The sequence below is a fragment of the Myxocyprinus asiaticus genome, chromosome 14 (genome assembly GCF_019703515.2).
Source record: "Myxocyprinus asiaticus isolate MX2 ecotype Aquarium Trade chromosome 14, UBuf_Myxa_2, whole genome shotgun sequence".
Lineage (NCBI taxonomy): Eukaryota > Metazoa > Chordata > Actinopteri > Cypriniformes > Catostomidae > Myxocyprinus > Myxocyprinus asiaticus.
The window spans coordinates 49,802,276-49,823,340 of NC_059357.1; the positions used below are offsets into that span (position 1 = coordinate 49,802,276).

General features: G+C 38.0%; 1 long non-coding RNA gene across 1 annotated transcript; it reads right to left on the minus strand.

The window, feature by feature from the left end:
* Positions 1-3,065: 3,065 nt before the first annotated feature.
* Positions 3,066-9,287, minus strand: LOC127452189 (uncharacterized). Its single transcript, XR_007899209.1, has 3 exons — positions 8,799-9,287; positions 5,397-6,391; positions 3,066-4,618 (listed from the first exon to the last, which is right to left on the minus strand). It is a non-coding gene; the product is annotated as an uncharacterized LOC127452189 (long non-coding RNA).
* Between the last annotated feature and the right edge of the window lie 11,778 nt (positions 9,288-21,065).

Below are 21,065 nucleotides of genomic sequence, written 5' to 3' on the forward strand. Positions count from 1 at the left end.
CTGCTTGAGCCTGTAGGAGCTCCACAAACTGGCGATCTTGGTCTTGCCAGAGCTTTTGTGAATACAAAACACAATCATTTCACCCTGGTCACTTGCGGAGACCACCTCTCACCGTGTCAGCTTGCAGAGGTTGCCAAGTTGCAAAAGGAGTTTGCAGATGTGTTTTCCCCACTACCGGGTCATACGAACCTCATCCAGCACCACATTGAGACTGAGCCGGGGGTGGTGGTATGTAGCCGCCCCTATCGATTACCCGAGCACAAAAAGAAAATTGTCTGGGAAGAATTGGATGCAATGCTCGATATGGCGGTAATTAGAGGAATCTCACAGTGATTGGTCCAGCCTGGTTGTTCTAGCTCCTAAGAGCGACGGGTCTGTACGGTTCTGTGTGGATTATAGAAAAGTCAATGCTGTGTCTAAATTTGATGCATACCCAATGCCTCGCGTTGATGAGTTGCTCGATTGGTTGGGCACTGCTCGATTTTATTTGACACTGGATTTGACAAAGGGTTATTGGCAGATCCCCTTGACACCAATTTACCATGGAAAAACAGCCTTCTCCACACCGTTTGGATTACACCAATTTGTGATGCTTCCGTTCGGTTTGTTTGGAGTCCCGGCTACGTTTCAGCGTCTCATGGACTGAATCCTCAGACCACATTCGGTTTATGCCACTGCCTATTTAGATGACATCATCATTTACAATAATGATTGGCAGCAGCACATGCAGCATCAGAGGGTGGTTCTGAGATCACTGAGACTAGCAGGACTCACAGCAAAAAAAAAGAAGTGCGCGATTGGGCGGATGGAGGTACGATATCTGGGGTTCCACTTGGGCCACAGGCAGGTGCGTCCCCAAATTGACCAGACTGTGATGATTGCGACCTGCCCGAGGCTCAAGACCAAAAAGGGGGTGAGACGGTTCCTGGGGCTGACTATTATAGGAGATTCGTGCCTAATTATTCGGATTTCACCAGCCCGCTGACTGATCTCACTAAAAAGGGAGCTCCAGACCCGGTCCAGTGGATGGAGCAGTGTCAACAGGCGTTCATGCAGGTTAAAGCCGCACTTTGCGGGGGGCTGCTTTTACATTTTCCCGATTTCTTACTCCCTTTTGTCTTACAGACAGATGCTTCAGACAGGGGGCTGGGGGCTGCACTCTCGCAGGTGGTGGAGGGGGAGGAGCGCCTGGTGCAGTACATTAGCCACAGGCTCTCGCTGAGGGAGACTAAGTACAGCACAGTAGAAAAGGAGTGTCTTGCCATCAAGTGGGCGGTCCTCACTCTCTGGTACTACCTGCTGGGGTGGGCCTTCACCCTCTGCTCGGATCATGGCCCACTCCAATGGCTCCACTGCATGAAAGATACCAACGCGCGGATCACCCGTTGGAATCTGGCTCTTCAGCCATTTAAGTTCAAGGTGGTCCACAGTCCGGGATCGCAGATGGCTGTCGCCGACTTCCTTTCCAGAAATGGGGGGGGGGGGGAGTGGTAGACAGTCGGTGGGGATTTGTGTCGAGCACCCGTCCAGAGAGAGAGAAAGCGGTAGGGGCACTTACACCTGAGCTAAATTATGTCTAACACCTGTCTCTAATTCCAGTGAGCTTGGGGAGAGCAGCATATAAACAGCCACGCCACCGCAAGAAGATAGAGAGAGAGTCTGGCACGAGAGTCTCACGGTGAAGCTACTGAGTTCATGATGCTACAGAGTTGTGATACAGACTTTGTGATGATTAAGAGGCTGTGACTAAAGAGCCTGTGATGCTAAAGAGTTTGTGAAACTGAAGAAGTTACTGTGCCAGTTGTGACTGTGTTATCCCTAAGTTTGTGATTAAAAGCTCACCTGAGACCTGAACCTTCCTGTCCCAGTGACCTCACAATCAGGTTTAATATATCCTGCATAATTAGCATTTTACATTTTATTTACAGTTGAAAGTCATAAGGATAACGTCATCTGAGGTGGGAGAAGTTCCGGTGCTGGACTTGGACCTCAAGTGTGGGTCCACAACTCTCACTATCACATTCTGGCATTATGTAGCCATGGCACCAACACTCCTCGATGATGAGGTCATTCTGACCCACCTAAGGCCCAACACTGGCCTGAAGAAGCTGAATTCATCAGCGTACACTACAGTCACGGTACAAAAAACCCTCCACAACACTTTAGCTAGGGCTAATCAGTATGACAGGCTTTCTATAAATTTATGTTTACCAGATGTTTATTATAAAATGCTCTTACCAATAATGCTAAATGTAGATAAATTAAAATGTTGTTGTCTAAAGGTGCCACATAATTAAACCTGGTTTAATTTAATGGTCAGAGATTTTGCTGCATTTTCTGTAGCTCTTTTTTTTTTTTCAGACTTAATGCAGTGCTTTACATCACTAGCAAGAAGCAATGTGCACAGATTAATATTAATCATAAATTAATTATTAGTAATAATAATAGTATATAATAATAAACTTCTTTAATCCGATGGAGCCAACCAACCCCGCAATGTCACAGGTTGTAGTACTGCAAGATGGCGGCGCCCTTGCTACAAAAGCTATAACAAAACAGCTTTTTTTTTCTTTTAAAATGGTTACATTTATCGTGTTATATAATTTGTTAACTTGACTGACTGCTTCATTTCCACTTTAATACTCATGAATTTTCTGTCTTGACTTGTAACATTACTGATAGGTCTATATTGTTCGGAGATGTCATTTTCACTCTAAATTGTATTTATTATTGTCATTTAATCCAGGTTGTTGAACAAAAGCCCACTGAAGAAGAAATTCAAGTGATTGGAGTGTCAGAAAAAGAACATGGGCTCTGCCTTTTGACCGAAGACTTCAAAGAGTACATGATGTCCCCTCATGTGTGCACAGTATCAGCTGATGATATGTTGGCAAAACTGCCAGTTAAATTGCGCGTTGTGCACTTCAGGAAGAGCATCACAAAACTTGAGCACTTTTCACCAGAGATAGAACTTTAAGTAACAAACAATGGTCTTGTTCATGATTTAGAGTAGTGTCATTTACTTAAAGGGATAGTTCACCCAAAAATGAAAAATCTGTCATCATTTACTCAGCCTCAAGTTGTTCCAAACCTGTATGAGTTTCTTTCTTCTGCTGAACACAAAAGATGATGTTTGGAAGAATGTCGGTAACCAGACATTTGATGGTACACTGTAAGAAACTTGCTGTGAAATTCACAGTAATTAACTGGCAGCAATTTACAAGTAACTTACCGTAACATAAATAACCATATTTTTACTGTTTTTATTTACAGTAGCAACCATGTAACTAAAATAAACCACAGTAATTTCGAAGTACTGCTATTTTGTTCACAGTGTTTCAATTGTAAAATAAACCACAGTAATTTCGAAGTACTGCTTTCTAGTTTACAGTAGTAGTGTTTTAACTTTAAAATACAGTAATTTCCAATTTTTGACTGTAAAATAGAAACTTAAATACTGTATATTTAAGTTACAGTATCAGTAATGTAACTGTTAAATACATTTACAGATTACCAGTATTCTTCTGTTAAAATAAACATTTACTGCATTTTAAAATTTTTGACATTTTTTAAGCTTCAACAATAACTTCAGAAAGATGGCAAACAATACATTCAACTATTTATTCTTAATTGTTGAGAAGTAAAAAGCATAAACATTTTTCTTGTGCTTAATGGGTCAGCATCCCATGGCTTCCACACACATGCACAATGAAGTTTGTCTTCCACAGCATGTACAATTATCTTCCATGTCTTCTAAACTGTGCATAACTGACAAGCAGCTGCACTCTCTACACATTTAAAATATTAGCAACCCTACAACAATGGATATTAATATCCAAAAACATGAGGATTGCATATTTAAAAACAGTGGCAATAACAAATCAACATAAAAAAAATATGAAGCCATTTCTTCTGCCAAGCCATTTTACAGATATTCTGTAGTTGAAAAGGCACTCTTTGGCAAATACATTATCTCTACATAAAACACAATATTTAAAAACACTTTGAACGCAAACAATTTAATTCCCCTGAAAGAAAGTCCACTCATAAACTCTGGGATTGTGGGGGAGTTGCCATAGTAAGAAGGTGCCGATAAAGTGCTGTGATAGAGCTGGCATGTGCTCTATAGGAAATTAAAACTCTATTTGAGGTAGACAGCTTAAAAAGTAACTCTAGCTGTGTCTCATCAAGTTGAGTCTTTTGTGTTTACACAGGAAAATGACCCAATTAAATATCAGACAAAATTAAGTATTACACCTTTAGAAAAACCTCAATGCTAACTGCAAACACGGTGTATTATTAAGTGCATACTTAACAGCTGGTATACTTTATGAAATTTGGACCAAGCATTTTCAAAACTAACAGTTCTATTTAAAACTTATTTAACCTATATAACTTACTTATTTTAAAACTTCATTACATCAACATCTTCATAATAGTGTTTCCCCCTTACAGACAAATCCACATGCACAGAGAGCCCACCCTTTTCCATAGTTGAACAAAAGTGACTTGGCTGAGCAAAAAGGTTTATGGCTCTTTGCCTCTTAGGATCTTAGTGATTCCATCACTATTCAGTCCATCAGTTCCACAGTGCCGTTCCACAGCAAAATGAAGATTCCTGAAAAATAAACAATCATAGTAAATAAGAAATGAATTTATTAATTCTTCACTTTTGTCCTGTGGGGAATTGATAAGGGACCCCGTGACATCTTTGAAATGCTACTTTATTTGGAAAGCAGGGCTGCCACAAGAGTTGCCTCATTGTATTTGCTATGTCCACTTAATTGTATTTATCTTCAAAAGACTACTTTTCTTTAATTAAAGTTTTATCTAACATAATGAGACTTGGGGTGATGGGAAGGGAGAACTGGGCCTCGGCATCAGCAGGAGTTGTAGTTGCCTATGAGTATTATAATTTAGATGAACAAAGGCATAAAAAAACACTCAAACGCTAAAAAACACTCCAAGCAATTAATCTAAAACTTATTAGATATTCTTCTAAGGTTTAAGGGTAATTTCCTTTTTCTTCAGCCTGGTCTCAATATGATCATCTATCAATAATGTGCAGGCCAACAATCTACATATTAAAAACATGAATGCATATTTTAGGGCCCATGGTTAGAGTGCAGAGAAATGCAAATGTGTAAATACAAATCTATTTGATTGTAGATATTCTGTAATGCTCTCTACCCTGCACAGTAAACAGTTACATTGCAATTATTCATTTTCACAATTTGATCACCCTATGGCACCTATGTGGTGCCTATACTACAAGATGAAAAAAGGAATTGTGGACATTAAATACTGCACTCTTGCCAGGGCCAAGTGTTCACAACAAATAAGTAACCTCTACAACAGGAGTTCTAGACGACAAATAGTGACAAAAAAAAACTTACATCAGCAAGGAGAAAAAGGGTGTACTCTGCCTCTTTGAAATGTGACATCATGACCAGCATCGCTCCAAGACCATCGGTGCCCTCTCGGTCCTCCTTCAAGACCTCTTTCAGAACAGCTTTAACTTCCTTACTCCTCTTCATCCGCTGACCTCTGAAGAACTCCAGGAGCCTCTTCCCCTTTTTATCCAAGTCTTCATTCAGTCTGGAGTATAGTTCAACTCTAGTGAGGGTGGTGAAGTAGGACAGTAAGAACTTCCAAGACAGGAGAAATGGCCACTTCTTACTTATGTCAAGAATGCTGGGGGATGGGTCTGCATTTATGTCCTCTCACTGTTTTGTATATGTGATTGTCATTAGCTCCTTTACCCGCCCTCTCCCAGTTGCCCTTAGCCCCTCTTGACTGAATATATCCACCATCTCTATCCTCTTTTCTTCAAGTGATGCTGATGTTTCCCCCTCTGGGTACTCCTGTGGCTGCCAACTAATACACCCATAACTGTTAATTCTAGCACATTTGGCAGCTGACGGCTGGTCATCATCACTTGTCTGAGAGCATCTGGGCTTCCTCAGACAGGAGAGTGTGTTGCCTCTATTGACATACTCAATTCTGGTCTTGAGCTGATTTAGTAAACTGAAGTATCCCCATCCAATTATTTCTCCCTCCTCAGTTTTGTCTCAAAAGCTCCCTGGATACTTCTGAGTTATAGCTTTTGCTACTGCTGTGCAGTCTTTGCGTGTCTGGTTCAAGGAGTGTTCTCTCATGAAATTGAAAATGACTTTCACCATGTGTCGGCAATCTTCTGCCTCTGGCCTCTTACCAGCATCAATGGTTCTTTTGAGAGTGGGCCTCATTTTGTCCCATGGCACCTGGAACCTGTCCAACCAACTGCTGTTCTCACACAGAATGGTTATTTGACTGGGGTAAGACATAGTGCTGGATGAAGCAACAGCTTCCGAGTCAGATGAAGAGGTGGCCAATTGGGGACTTCTTGAATCTGCATACAAATGTATATAAGCACAGAACAAAAAGTATAGTTAATATGTTAACAGTGAGAAAATATTTTGTCCACATTTTGCAATGTTAATGGAATCATCATCATCAAGATATAACATATTCAACATTTACATACACAGCAAATGATAGCTAAAAATGCAGCTATACTGAAATTCAAACCACTTTTGGTGGTTTTTCTGAACTGAATGGGTGTGAGCAGATGTCTAACATCTTTAATAAACTGTAGATCATCTGGCCCTTCCACACCTAACTTGGAAACCAACTCACCAACAACAATTTCCAGTTTCTCTCTATCTAGCTGTGGTAGCACAGTCTGTATGGCACTCTCAATGGAGTCTATTATTTAATCTTTTACCTGTAACACACAGAATGGTGCATGGCAATCAAGTGGAGACTAAACTGATTATATGCAGGCAATGGATAGTAATATGCAAGACTGTCCATGGTCAAACACTCATAAAGAGCATCATTAGTTCTTTGTAGACAGTGCACACCAAGATCTACAACAGGCACTTAGTGATACTGCTCAACAACAAAATGCACATATTTTCCAAACTTGTAGCCCATGTCATTTTGGTGAACTACAACAGCCATGCCTCTTTTGTACAGTGTCCCTTTGAATGTGACAGATGGTGCTTCAAGAGTATCCTCCGGATGAAGACCTTTGAGACTGACAGCCCTCTGAATGCCAATCTGGTATAGTTGGTCATCAAACTTTGTTGCTTCCCCTATTTGAAGCACTGGAGGAAATAAGCTGCCAGCATGTAAATATGCTTGTAGCAACTGGTGTCTTTCAGCTAAAATACTGCAGAGGTTTTTAAAATTATGTAGTTTCCTTGCACACTGCTTAAAATAGCTGTGCTTGCTTTCAAAGCGCAAGGTCCACAATCGAATAAGGGGACCAAAATGGAGGGTGAGCTCTGGGTAGGGGACAAGGTAATGGTGTTTGGCTTGCAGCGGTTTTCCTGGGAATAAAGTGCTTCTTAGTTGGAGGTATTCCTCAATAACAATCTTAAGATATGCTACTTAGTGGGTATGGATCTTGGGTGCACATATCAGATCAACAACCTCCCTCAGCTTGAGACACAACTGCCAAATATCCTCTTCAAGTGGAGTTTTGATCCTGTCCCCAATCATTACAGGAAGGAGACACAAGAGGCACCAGTTTTGAGCAGCATGCCCTCCGAGCTTTTCCCCATCCGGTCTTACATCACATGGTTTGTTGTTAGCATCACTGCCTCTGTATGGGAAGTTTGATATTATCCTGTTTAGCTGGCAATAAGTGAATTGTTTCTTGGCCGTCACCAAGTGCTTTATGTACAAAGCAAGATCAACAGAAACAATCCCTTCAAACAGGTCATGACCCAAACAGGGAGGGAGGCCTGGCTGGCAAACATGATAATACTTCAGTTGATTGAAAACTGAGTCAAACTTTACCCCATTGGTCATTTCCTGCTGTAATGATGCTTGTGCCACACAGTTGTTATAAGTCTCTACTGATCTAACAGGACCTGGTTTGTGGGTGTTCGCTGGAAGGATTCTCTGTCTATGAGGCAATACCTGCAAAAAATATCTGTTATAATAATAAGTTTTCACATCAGGGGTTGCTGGTGTTAGATTTTGCTTGGAGATATTGCTCTTGAACTGAGGTCTAACTGAGTAATACCTTCACTGTATCTTTAATGGACACATACTGGCAAAATCTCTCTTTTCCATTAGCATCAATACCCAGGTAAATTGGGGTTGGCTCAATGTAACTGAATTTACTCTTGAGAGTTTTTCGTGTCTGATCAGTTATAAATACTCACTCGTTGCACCTTTTCAGGAGGTCATTTTTTGAGAGATTATCAATGAGATCCTTAATATCATTTTCAGGCACATTTAACTTTGTTAAGTCTTCATGCAATTAAGACAAAAGATGGGCTGTGCTGTAACTGTGCACCTCCTGGAACTCTCCAATGTACTGACACAAAGCTACAACCCTGGATTTTGCATGCTAAAGCATCTCCTTCCATGCGTGTTTGTGGCACTGGTTTAACTGTATGCCTATGGAATCGGTACATATGCTTTTGATGTTCTGTCGTAAAAACAGCAGGGCATTCTGCATGTCCACTCTGAAATCTCATGTTCTGTGAATTTTAACATGCCAAATGAATGCAGAAATCGACGCTGTACTGAACTTACAAACCTTACACGTGTAAGACATTTTGATAGCAATCCTCAGTTAATGTTAGGTTATCTAACAGCTAGCTTAACTTCGAGTTGCTTTTGCAACTTGCATTTTCACTTAGCGGTACTGTAAAGGTTTGGCTACTGTTACATACATGAACTGACCAAGTTGGATTTAGTTAGTCAAGAGAAAGCATTTTGTTTATTAAGAAACTTACAGGCAATGATGCGGTCTGTACTGCTCCACTCCTTGAACGGTCCCCACTCGTCGCAAAAATGGCCTCGTTGTGAAAAATACTCTTCCTCCAGCACTACCTCTCTTGGGATCTCGGCTGTTCCACTCCCGTAAAATTACTGCGGCGCATAGCTCTGAATCCGTTCAGTCTATGGCATCGTTAGTTTCAGTTCATAAAATGTATGGAAAGCCGAGTTAACCAACTGTCCACCAATGAACTACGCACCGCGCAACCACACACATTAACTCTATGCACACTGAAAAAGAGAATCCTATCAATGAAATGGAATGAAGGATAACGAGCTTCAGCTTTCAAGTCCCAACGCTAAAGTTAAATGTTGATGCAGTGAAGAACTTTGGCGCCTAAACATAACAGATAATTTCTAGTCTTCTTCTTCTTCTACGTTTTTTTTTTTTTTCTGAATTTCTGGAAGACAAGATGCCTTGCGGCACATTGCAGCCACTCACAGGTCTTCTTCTTCTTGTTTAATGGCGATCAACTCTTTAGGAGCATTATCGCCACATACTGTACTGGATGGCAAATTAAACGTGCATGGGTGATGAGTCTGAAGTTTAAAATCTGTATGGATGTTTCATACTCCTTCCCAATTCGTGGACTAATCAGAGCGCATGCTCATGCTGGCACTGCGTGTTCAGCTCCTCTAACATTCACAATTAGCTCTTCATGCCCCAGATTAGGTAGAGTATTTCCATCCACACATATTATATTCTAGACCCTAGACCTGAGTCATATATACATTTAATTAGTGCTCTGAATACCTGTCTGTCCATTAAACCTTTTCCTAAAATATCCTCATACTTCATTCTGTCCTCCCCATTCTTAAAATGACCAAATAATATATTATGATATATATTATATTTACTACACATAAAAAGCACATGACATACATTTTCAGATACACCACACAAATCGCATAATCCATTTTCATGCAAACCCATAAGTGCCAGAGTTGATTTCAACCCTGTGTGTCTCAGTCTTAATTTAGACAGCAACACTTCTTCTTTTCTATTTCCTCCCTGGCAATTTATCCTCCCTACTGTCTGTGTAATACTATAACACCATCTCCCTGTGTTACTACTGTCCCATCTAATTTGCCATTTATTCATTAACTTTTTCTTTAGAATAGATTTTTCCCTCACAGGTCGGGATTAGATAACAGTTTTATTCCAAAGGCGTAATCCTGTCGCAACGATGAGTTCAAGGATTGTTTACCGGTGGGATTGAGCAGGCTTTTCATTTTGACTGTTTTTGTACCAAGGCTTGATAATGCAGCATAAAGCCTTTCTCATTTCTCCATATAGCAGTTGCATTAATCATAAAATAATAAAAAGTAAATACAGCATGAAAAATTTCAAGCCAAATTGATTAAATCCAAATAGAAAGAAACAGTTTTAAATACAAAATTAATTTGCACTATAGATTTCTATCAATTAATTTTGGATTGCCACTGAAACTAAACATATATATTGAAAAACCTTTAAACCACAAGAGTCAACATGTGAAGCAAAGTTTCTTCACATATTGCTAGACTCTGTGACCTTCTGGTGATTTTTGAATTTATTTTGAGGTTTTGAGGGATGTACTGCTAAAATTTTGTTAAATTGATCAATCAAAATCAAATTTCAAGTCATGATTGGCACATGACCATGGATCATGTCATATTAATAAAAAAATTAATAAAAAAATGCTAAATCAATTATGAGATAGTCTAAGAATTTTAAGGATTAGGCGCCCCATAGCAGCAGCTAGCATCGGTGCCAAGGTCATCGGTGCCTGTGGGGGGCGGCAACCCGAGAGCCCGCTGGTGGACACCGGCATTGAAGAAGGCTGTCAAGCTGAAGAAAATTACAGTCATTTTCTTCTCTACAGTACATCATTGGTTACTGTGATTTTCTACGGTACATGATTGGTTACTGTGATTTTCCACAGTACATTATTGGTTACTGTTATTTTCCACAGTACATTGTTGGCTAATGTGTTTTTCCACAGTACATGATTGGTTACTGTGATTTTCCACAGTACATGATTGGTTACTTGATTTTCCAAAGTATATTAGTGGTTATTGTGATTTTCTACAGCACTTAACTGGTTATTGTGATTTTCTACTGTACATTATTGGTTACTGTGATTTTCCACAGTACATTGTTGACTACTGTGATTTTCCACAGTACATTATTGGTTACTGTGATTTTCCACAGTACATGATTGGTTACTGTGATTTTCCACAGTACATTATTGGTTACTGTGATTTTCCACAGTACATGATTGGTTACTGTGATTTTCCACAGTACATTGTTGGCTAATGTGATTTTCCACAGTACATTATTGGTTACTGTGATTTTCCACAGTACATTATTGGTTACTGTGATTTTCCACAGTACATTATTGGTTACTTTGCTTTTCCACAGTACATTATTGGTTACTGTTATTTTCCACAGTACATTGTTGGCTAATGTGATTTTCCACAGTACATTATTGGTTACTGTGATTTTCCACAGTACATTGTTGGTTACTGTGCTTTTCCACAGTACATTATTGGTTACTGTTATTTTCCACAGTACATTGTTGGCTAATGTGATTTTCCACAGTACATTATTGGTTACTGTGATTTTCCAAAGTATATTATTGGTTATTGTGATTTTCTACAGCACTTAACTGGTTATTGTGATTTTCTACAGTACATTATTGGTTACTTTGCTTTTCCACAGTACATTATTGGTTACTGTTATTTTCCACAGTACATTGTTGGCTAATGTGATTTTCCACAGTACATTATTGGTTACTGTGCTTTTCCACAGTACATTATTGGTTACTGTTATTTTCCACAGTACATTGTTGGCTAATGTGATTTTCCACAGTACATTATTGGTTACTGTGATTTTCCACAGTACATTATTGGTTACTGTGATTTTCCACAGTACATTATTGGTTACTTTGCTTTTCCACAGTACATTATTGGTTACTGTGATTTTCCACAGTACATTATTGCTTACTGTTATTTTCCACAGTACATTGTTGGCTAATGTGATTTTCCACAGTACATTATTGGTTACTGTGCTTTTCCACAGTACATTATTGGTTACTGTGATTTTCCACAGTACATTGTTGGCTAATGTGATTTTCCACAGTACATTATTGGTTACTTTGCTTTTCCACAGTACATTATTGGTTACTGTGATTTTCCACAGTACATTGTTGGCTAATGTGATTTTCCACAGTACATTATTGGTTACTGTGCTTTTCCACAGTACATTATTGGTTACTGTGATTTTCCACAGTACATTATTGGTTACTGTGATTTTCCACAGTACATTATTGCTTACTGTTATTTTCCACAGTACATTGTTGGCTAATGTGATTTTCCACAGTACATTATTGGTTACTGTGCTTTTCCACAGTACATTATTGGTTACTGTTATTTTCTACAGTACATTGTTGGCTAATGTGATTTTCCACAGTACATTATTGGTTACTTTGCTTTTCCACAGTACATTATTGGTTACTGTTATTTTCCACAGTACATTGTTGGCTAATGTGATTTTCCACAGTACATTATTGGTTACTGTGCTTTTCCACAGTACATTATTGGTTACTGTTATTTTCCACAGTACATTGTTGGCTAATGTGATTTTCCACTGTACATTATTGGTTACTGTGATTTTCCACAGTACATTATTGGTTACTGTGATTTTCCACAGTACATTATTGGTTACTTTGCTTTTCCACAGTACATTATTGGTTACTGTTATTTTCCACAGTACATTGTTGGCTAATGTGATTTTCCACAGTACATTATTGGTTACTGTGCTTTTCCACAGTACATTATTGGTTACTGTTATTTTCCACAGTACATTGTTGGCTAATGTGATTTTCCAAAGTATATTATTGGTTATTGTGATTTTCTACAGCACTTAACTGGTTATTGTGATTTTCTACAGTACATTGTTGACTACTGTGATTTTCCACAGTACATTATTGGTTACTTTGCTTTTCCACAGTACATTATTGGTTACTGTTATTTTCCACAGTACATTGTTGGCTAATGTGATTTTCCACAGTACATTATTGGTTACTGTGATTTTCCAAAGTATATTATTGGTTATTGTGATTTTCTACAGCACTTAACTGGTTATTGTGATTTTCTACAGTACATTGTTGACTACTGTGATTTTCCACAGTACATTATTGGTTACTGTGATTTTCCATAGTACATGATTGGTTTCTGTGATTTTCCACAGTACATTGTTGACTACTGTGATTTTCCACAGTACATTATTGGTTACTGTGATTTTCCATAGTACATGATTGGTTACTATGATTTTCCACAGTACATTGTCGGATAATGTGATTTTCCACAGTACATTATTGGTTACTGTGATTTTCCACAGTACATTGTTGGCTAATGTGATTTTCCAAAATATATTATTGGTTATTGTGATTTTCTACAGTACATTTTTAGTTACTGTGATTTTCTACAGCACTTAACTGGTTATTGTGATTTTCTACATGACATTGTTAGTTACTGTGATTTTCTACAGCACTTAACTGGTTATTGTGATTTTCTACATGACATTGTTAGTTACTGTGATTTTCTACGGCACTTAACTGGTTATTGTGATTTTCTACATGACATTGTTAGTTACTGTGATTTTCTACAGTACATAATTGGTTATTGTGATTTTCACAGTAATTCTTTCATTACTGTGATTTTCAATTGAATACACTGTATTCTACTGTGAACTTGTATACAGTAATTTCCTGTGCACGAACACAGTAAATTACTGTAGATTTCACAGTTTTTTTTTTTTTTACAGTGTAGCCATTGACTTCCGTAGTATGGAAAAATATACTATGGAAGTCAATGGGATCCATCAACGGTTTGGTTACCGACATTCTTCAAAATATCTTTTGTGTTCAGCAGAAGAAAAAAACTCGTACAGGTTTGGAACACTTGAGGGTGAGTAAATGATGACAGCTTTTTCATTTTTGGGTGAACTATCCCTTTAAATTGTAGGAACTTTGCTGCATATGACATATCGTTATTTATAAGAGAACTTGAAATGTTATTTGAATGTTGTTATTTATAAGAGAACTTAATGTTTGAAATGTAATGCAGAGAAAATCAAATGTTAAGAGAATATAACTTTTGAATGCTGTATGCCTGCAGGAAATTCAGGTTTCACTTAATTGATTCGTATACAGTTGTGTTTGACTAGTATGACTACTTAATTACTTGTACATTTATAGGTTATTTGATGACAAAACATGTAAACAAAACAATAAGCAATAAATAACAAATAATAGAAGAACGTAAAGTTTGTCGGGACAATTTTTTATGTTGGTTCGACAAAGCCTTGTCTGAAAGTTTAAAATAACTTTGAAAAGCTTAAAGTTTGAAGGTTTACTCTGAGAAGGTCAAAAAACGTTACTAACATGTTTTAGCACTTTGTAAACAGCATTAGAGCATGTTTGATTTAATGTATAGGCATTCTATACACAGCAATTTCAGCCCCATGCATTCTGCATTTTGTGTTTCCTGGAAGAATATTACAATTTAGATTGTGAAGGTTAGTTGTCTTTTATGGATGTACTCTCACTTTAAAGATCTGTAAAGCATTAAGAGTTTTTTTTGTGCAGAGTAGTTGTGATGGAGAGGTATGAACAAAGTTGAGACTGAACAAAACTGACTTTATTTTAAGTCAAGAATATATAAAATCTTATTAACCCACATAGCATTAACATGTGTTATTTTCAATTGTATTAATCTTAATATATAAATTCTTATCAAATTACGTAGCATTAACATTTTCATATCAGTATTAATACAGCTGAAATATAAGTTCATTTATATGTAGCATTAATATGTTCATATATATATATATATATATATATATATATATATATATATATATATATATATATATATATATATATACTTTTTTTTCCATTTTTTATTTAATCTACATTTAAAAAGTAACAACATTCTTTGTATTACCTTGGCATTAATTAAAAAAAAAACACAAACTCATTTTATGGTTTGACTTGTATTTATTATAATAAAAATGAGTATTTATTTATTTAAATAAATTTAACTTACTTTCCCCAACAAAACAAATGCAAATTAATAGAACATTGACTGATTCTGTGACAAATTCGTTATTATTGTTAGTATTCATTAGTAATTAATTCATTAAATATTTCTGGAAAAAAAGACAAAAAAGTAATGCTTAGTAATATAATTTCGACCTACATACATTAGGTGGCTGTCATCAGCTCTTCAGCACGTGATTCAGTCTAACCAATGAGACTAATGGAACTTCACATAGCTAACCAGTTCAAACGGTACTCCATACTAGCGCCTTGCTCCGGCAGGTTTTTACATTTCTGGGGTAATTTTTTTGTTTTTGTTTTGTTTTCTCTTTCTTCTCTTTAGTGAAATTTGTCAAAATGATGGTAAATTAATTAATTTGATATTAAATTACACCCATGTGAGTTGTTTGTCATTTGTTTGAGAGTGTATTACTTGTTCCTGTTTAAACGATAAACGGTTAACAGCTTACTAGCCACTTCAGCACGTCAGTATAGTGAATGGAAATACCATTGTTCTTTGAGGTAATTTATCATTTAAAACTCGTAAACTGCATATGTATTAATTTACATCTGTTAAGTTGTAAATTCAGTTTATTATGATATTTTCCTTTACTATTTACACAATGAATGGATATATGGCCATGCTAGGCATATAATGGCCAGGCTAGGTAAATGAACAGTAAAATGTCTTTGTTTTAATTAAAGAGTATTAAATAGCAATGCAAACGAGGCTTTATGTAGTGTAAATACAATACCAAGCTAAACAGTCTTATGATGGCCGTTCATAATTGATAGACATCAGTAAACTCTCTGAGCTGTCCGTTTACACAGTTTAGAAAATGACACAATGGCTGTTTTTGTACCAAGGCTTGATAATGCAGCATAAAGCCTTTCTCATTGCTCCATATAGCAGTTGCATTAATCATAAAATAATAAAAAGTAAATACAGCATGAAAAATTTCAAGCCAAATTGATTCAATCCAAATAGAAAGAAACAGTTTTAAATACAAAATTAATTTGCACTATAGATTTGTATCAATAATTTTGGATTGCCACTGAAACTAAACATATATATTGAAAAACCTTTAAACCACAAGAGTCAACATGTGAAGCAAAGTTTCTTCACATATTGCTAGACTCTGTGACCTTCTGGTGATTTTTTATATTTTTTTTTTATTTCAAATTTCAAGTCTTGATTGGTACATGACCATGGATCATGTCATATTAATAAAATAAATAATAAAAAAATGCTAAATCAATTATGAGATATGGTACAAAAACTCGTTTGGAAGGCTGCATGCTAGGTAAGACGCGTCCTTTGAAGGCTGCAGTATACCGAGTGTCCTCCTTTAAACAAATCTTGTTTAAATTAGACGGCCTTCATTTCGTAGGACAAACGGAAATGTAATGTAACATGCTTGCAATGACAGCACGCCACTCTTAAACAAGCATGAGCACTTTAAGCGAGAAGGGAACAAAGTCCCTTTAGAAGGAAATGTATGAGGTAAATTTTAGGAGATTTATAATGATGTAAAGAGAAAAGAAAATAGATTTTACAGGTGTAGTTTTAGTCTAAAATACATTATTTTAATTATATATTAATATAATTATACATATTATATACTCTGCACCCATCTACTGAGGTACTTCAACTTGGGAAAATAGTAAAATTTTAAGAGAAACTTTATGTTGGCTTGACAAAGCCTTGTCTGAAAGTTTTAAATAGTTTGAAGAGTTGGAAGTTTGAAGGTCTTACAGTCAGACAGACAGAAGGAACATCATACAGATAGACAGCCGGCTGCAAGAAGTCCTATTAAACCCTACCACTTGCTTGTTTTTCTGAATGGAAAATTGGTTACTAGGGTAACCCCATCTGGTTGCTAGGCAGTTACCAATGTGATAATGAAAAGGCTGCTTGCTACCCTGGGTCAAATGAATGAAACCAGAAGTCTCTACGATGTTCTGGTGCAGAAATACTTGATTTGTTACATGGTTGCTAGGGTAACCACATCTGGTTGCTAGGCTGTTAACAAGGTGATACTCAAAAGGATCCTTGCTACCCTGAGTCAAATGAAAAAACAGAAGTCTCTATGATGTTCTGGTGCAGAGATAAGTGATTTGTTACTTGGTTGCTAGGGTAACCACATCTGGTTGCTAGGCAGTTACCAAGGTAATACTCACAATGCTCCTTGCTACCCTGAGTCCAATGAATGAAACCCAAAGTCTCTATGATGTTCTGGTTCAGAGACATGTGATTTGTTACTTGGTTGCTAGGGTAACCTCATCTGGTTGCTAGGCAGATAGTAAGGTAATCCTCAAAAGGCTCCTTGATGGCCTGAGTCAAATGAACAAAACCAGAAGTCTCTATGATGTTCTGGTGCAAGATATATGTGATTTGATACTTGGTTGCTAGGGTCACCTCATCTGGTTGCTAGGCAGTTACCAAGGTGATACTCAAAAGTCTCCTTTCTACCCTGAGTCAAATGAAAGAAACCCAAAGTCTCTATTATGTTCTGGTTCAAAGATATGTGATTTGTTACTTGGTTGCTAGGGTAACCCCATGTTGTTGCTAAGCAGTTACCAAAGTGATACTTTACATGGCTCCTTGCCATCCTGAGTGAAATAAGTCAACCCGGTAGTCTCTACGATGTTCTGGTGCAGAGATATGTGATTTGTTACTTGGTTACTAGGGTAACCCCATCTGAATGCTAGGCAGTTACCAAGGTGATACTCAAAAGGCTCCTTGCCATCCTGAGTGAAAAAAGTCAACCCAGAAGTCTCTACGATGTTCTGGTGCAGATATATGTGATTTGTTACTTGGTTGCTAGTGTAACCCCATCTGGTTGCTAGGCAGATACTAAGGTAATCATCAAAAGGCTCCTTGCTGGAGTCAAATGAACAAAACCAGAAGTCTCTAATATATTCAGGTGCAGAAATATGTGATTTGTTACTTGGTTACTAGGGTAACCTCATCTGGTTGCTAGGCAGTTACCAAGGTGATACTCAAAAGTCTCCTTGCTACATTGAATCAAATGAAAGAAACCCAAAGTCTCTACGATGCTCTGGTTCAGAGATATGTGATTTGTTACTTGGATGCTAGTGTAACCCCATCTGGTTGCTAGGCAGATACTAACGTAATCCTCAAAAGGCTCCTTGCTGGCCTGAGTCAAATAAACAAAACCAGAAGTCTCTACGATGTTCCGGTGCAGAGATATGTGATTTGATACTTGGTTGCTAAGGTAACCTCATCTGGTTACTAGGCAGTTACCAAGGTGATACTCAAAAGTTTCCTTTCTACCCTGAGTCAAATGAAAGAAACCCAAAGTCTCTATTATGTTCTGGTTCAAAGATATGTGATTTGTTACTTGGTTGCTAGGGTAACCCCATCTTGTTGCTAAGCAGTTACCAAAGTGATACTTAACATGGCTCCTTGCCATCCTGAGTGAAATAAGTCAACCAGGAAGTCTCTACAATGTTCTGGTGCAGAGATATGTGATTTGTTACTTGGTTGCTAGGGTAAGCCCATGGAAATTTTTGGGTCCCAGAATAATAATAATAATAATAACTAGATAGGTACATTTCCTGAATAAAATGTGAGTGGTGCTTGCCATGGCAAAATTTCTCACGACGATGTCCCACCAAATGCCCCAAGTTGAAAGAGGTCACCCCCATGACAGCAGGATGTTCTGGTGCAGAGATATTGGTGTTGTTCCATGGTTGCTAGGATAATCCCATTTGGTTGCTAGGCAGTTACCAGGGTGATACTTAACAAGGCTCCTTGCTATCCTGAGTGAAATAAGTCAACCCGGAAGTCTCTACGATGTTCTGTTGCAGAGCTATATGATTTGTTACTTGGTTGCTAGGGTAACTCCATCTGGTTGCTAGGCAGTTACCAGGGTGATACTTATCAAGGCTCCTTGCTATCCTAAGTGAAATAAGTTAACCCGGAAGTCTCTACGATGTTCTGGTGCAGAGATATGTGATTTGTTACTTGGTTGCTAGGGTAACCCCATCTGATTGCTATGCAGTTACCAGGGTGTTACTTAAAATGCTCCTTGCTAGACTGAGTCAAACAAGCCAAACGGGAAGTCTCTACGATGTTCTGGTGCAGAGATATGTGATTTGTTACTTGGTTGCTAGGGTAACCCCATCTGGTTGCTAGGCAGTTACCAAGGTGATACTTAACATGGCTCCTTGCCATCCTGAGTGAAATAAGTCTACCCGGAAGTCTCTATGATGTTCTGGTGCAGATATATGTGTGATTTGTTACTTGGTTGCTAGGCTAACCCCATCTGGTTGCTAAGCAGTTACCAGGTTGATACTATTCAAGGCTCCTTGCCATCCTGAGTGAAATAAGTCAACCCGAAAGTCTCTACAATATTTTGGTGCAGAGATATGTGATTTGTTACTTGGTTGCTAGGGTAACCCCGTCTGGTTGCTAAGCAGTTACCATGGTGATACTTATCAAGGTTCCTTGCCATCCTGAGTGAAAAAAGTCAACCCGGAAGTCTCTACAATATTTTGGTGCAGAGATATGTGATTTGTTACTTGGTTGCTAGGGTAACCCCGTCTGGTTGCTAAGCAGTTACCATGGTGATACTTATCAAGGTTCCTTGCCATCCTGAGTGAAAAAAGTCAACCCGGAAGTCTCTACAATGTTCTGGTGCAGAGAAATTTGATTTGTTACTTGGTTGCTAGGGTAAGCCCATGTGGTTGCTAGGCAGTTGACAGTGTGATACCAAGAAGGCTGCTTGCTGTTCTGAGTCATACAAGCCAACAATGAAGTCTCTACGTCATTCTGATCCTGAGATACCCATCTAAGCTAATTTAAATGGAAGTCAGAGGGGTTTGGTTGCTAGGGTGCTCTAAATGGTTGCTAGTGCGTTGCTAAGTAGTTTCCATGATGATACTTGCAGACTGATTGCTCAGCCAATTCAAAAAAGCCAACTCTCATGTCTGTAGGGCATTCTGATCTGAAGATATCACACTCAGCCTTTTTTGATTGGATGTCAAATGGGTTTGGTTGCTAGGGTATTCTAAATGGTTTCTAGGGTGTGGCTAAGTAGTTTCCATGATGATACTTGCAGACTGATTGCTCAGCCAATTCAAAAAAGCCAACTCTCATGTCTGTAGGACATTCTGATCTGAAGATATCACACTCAGCCTGTTTTAAAGGAAGTCAAAGGGTTTTGGTTGCTAGGGTGCTCTAAATGGTTGCTAGGGCGTGGCTACATAGTTTCCATGATGATAATTGAAGACTGATTGCTCACCCAATTCAAACAAGCCAACTCTCATGTCTGTAGGACATTCTTATCAGGAGATATCCATCTAAGCCACTTTGAATGGCAGTCAATGGGTTTTGGTTGCTAAGGTGCACTAAATGGTTGCTAGGTTGTTTACAGTTGCTTTGGTGTTAAAGTGATAGAGTGAAAGAAAGAATAAAAAGAGTGGAGTGATGGAAAGATAGAAAAGAGAGTGATGGGTGATAGATAGAAAGTATGAGTGGTGTAGTTATAGGAAGTAGATTGAATCCTCTAAAGGAGTTAGTACAAGGAAATATTTCACACCCTGAATGGGAGTCAATTTAAAATCAGTCCTGTTCGGAAGTCCGATACAGGAATACTGGAAGTCTGATCAGTTAGAAAAGATATAGCAATCTGAGTCAGACCAGTATGAAAGTCTGTGGCGAGTTTGATGTTTGTAGCTTGAAAGCTCTAGGAGGAGATACTCTTGGAAATTTTTGGGTCCCATAATAATAATAATAATAATAATAATAATAATAATAATAATAATAACTAGATAGGTACATTTCCTGAAGAAAATGTGAGTGTTGCTTGCTGTGGCAAAATTTCTCACCACAATGTCCCACCAAATGCCCCAAGTTGAAAAAGGTCACCCCCATGACAGTAGGATGTTCTGGTGCAGAGATATTGGTGTTGTTCCATGGTTGCTAGGGTAACCCCATTTGGTTGCTAGGCAGTTACTAGGGTGATACTTAACAAGGCTCCTTGCTATCCTGAGTGAAATAAGTCAACCCAGAAGTCTCTACGATGTTCTGGTGCAGAGCTATGTGATTTGTTACTTGGTTGCTAGGGTAACTTCATCTGGTTGCTAGGCAGTTACGAGAGTGATACTTAA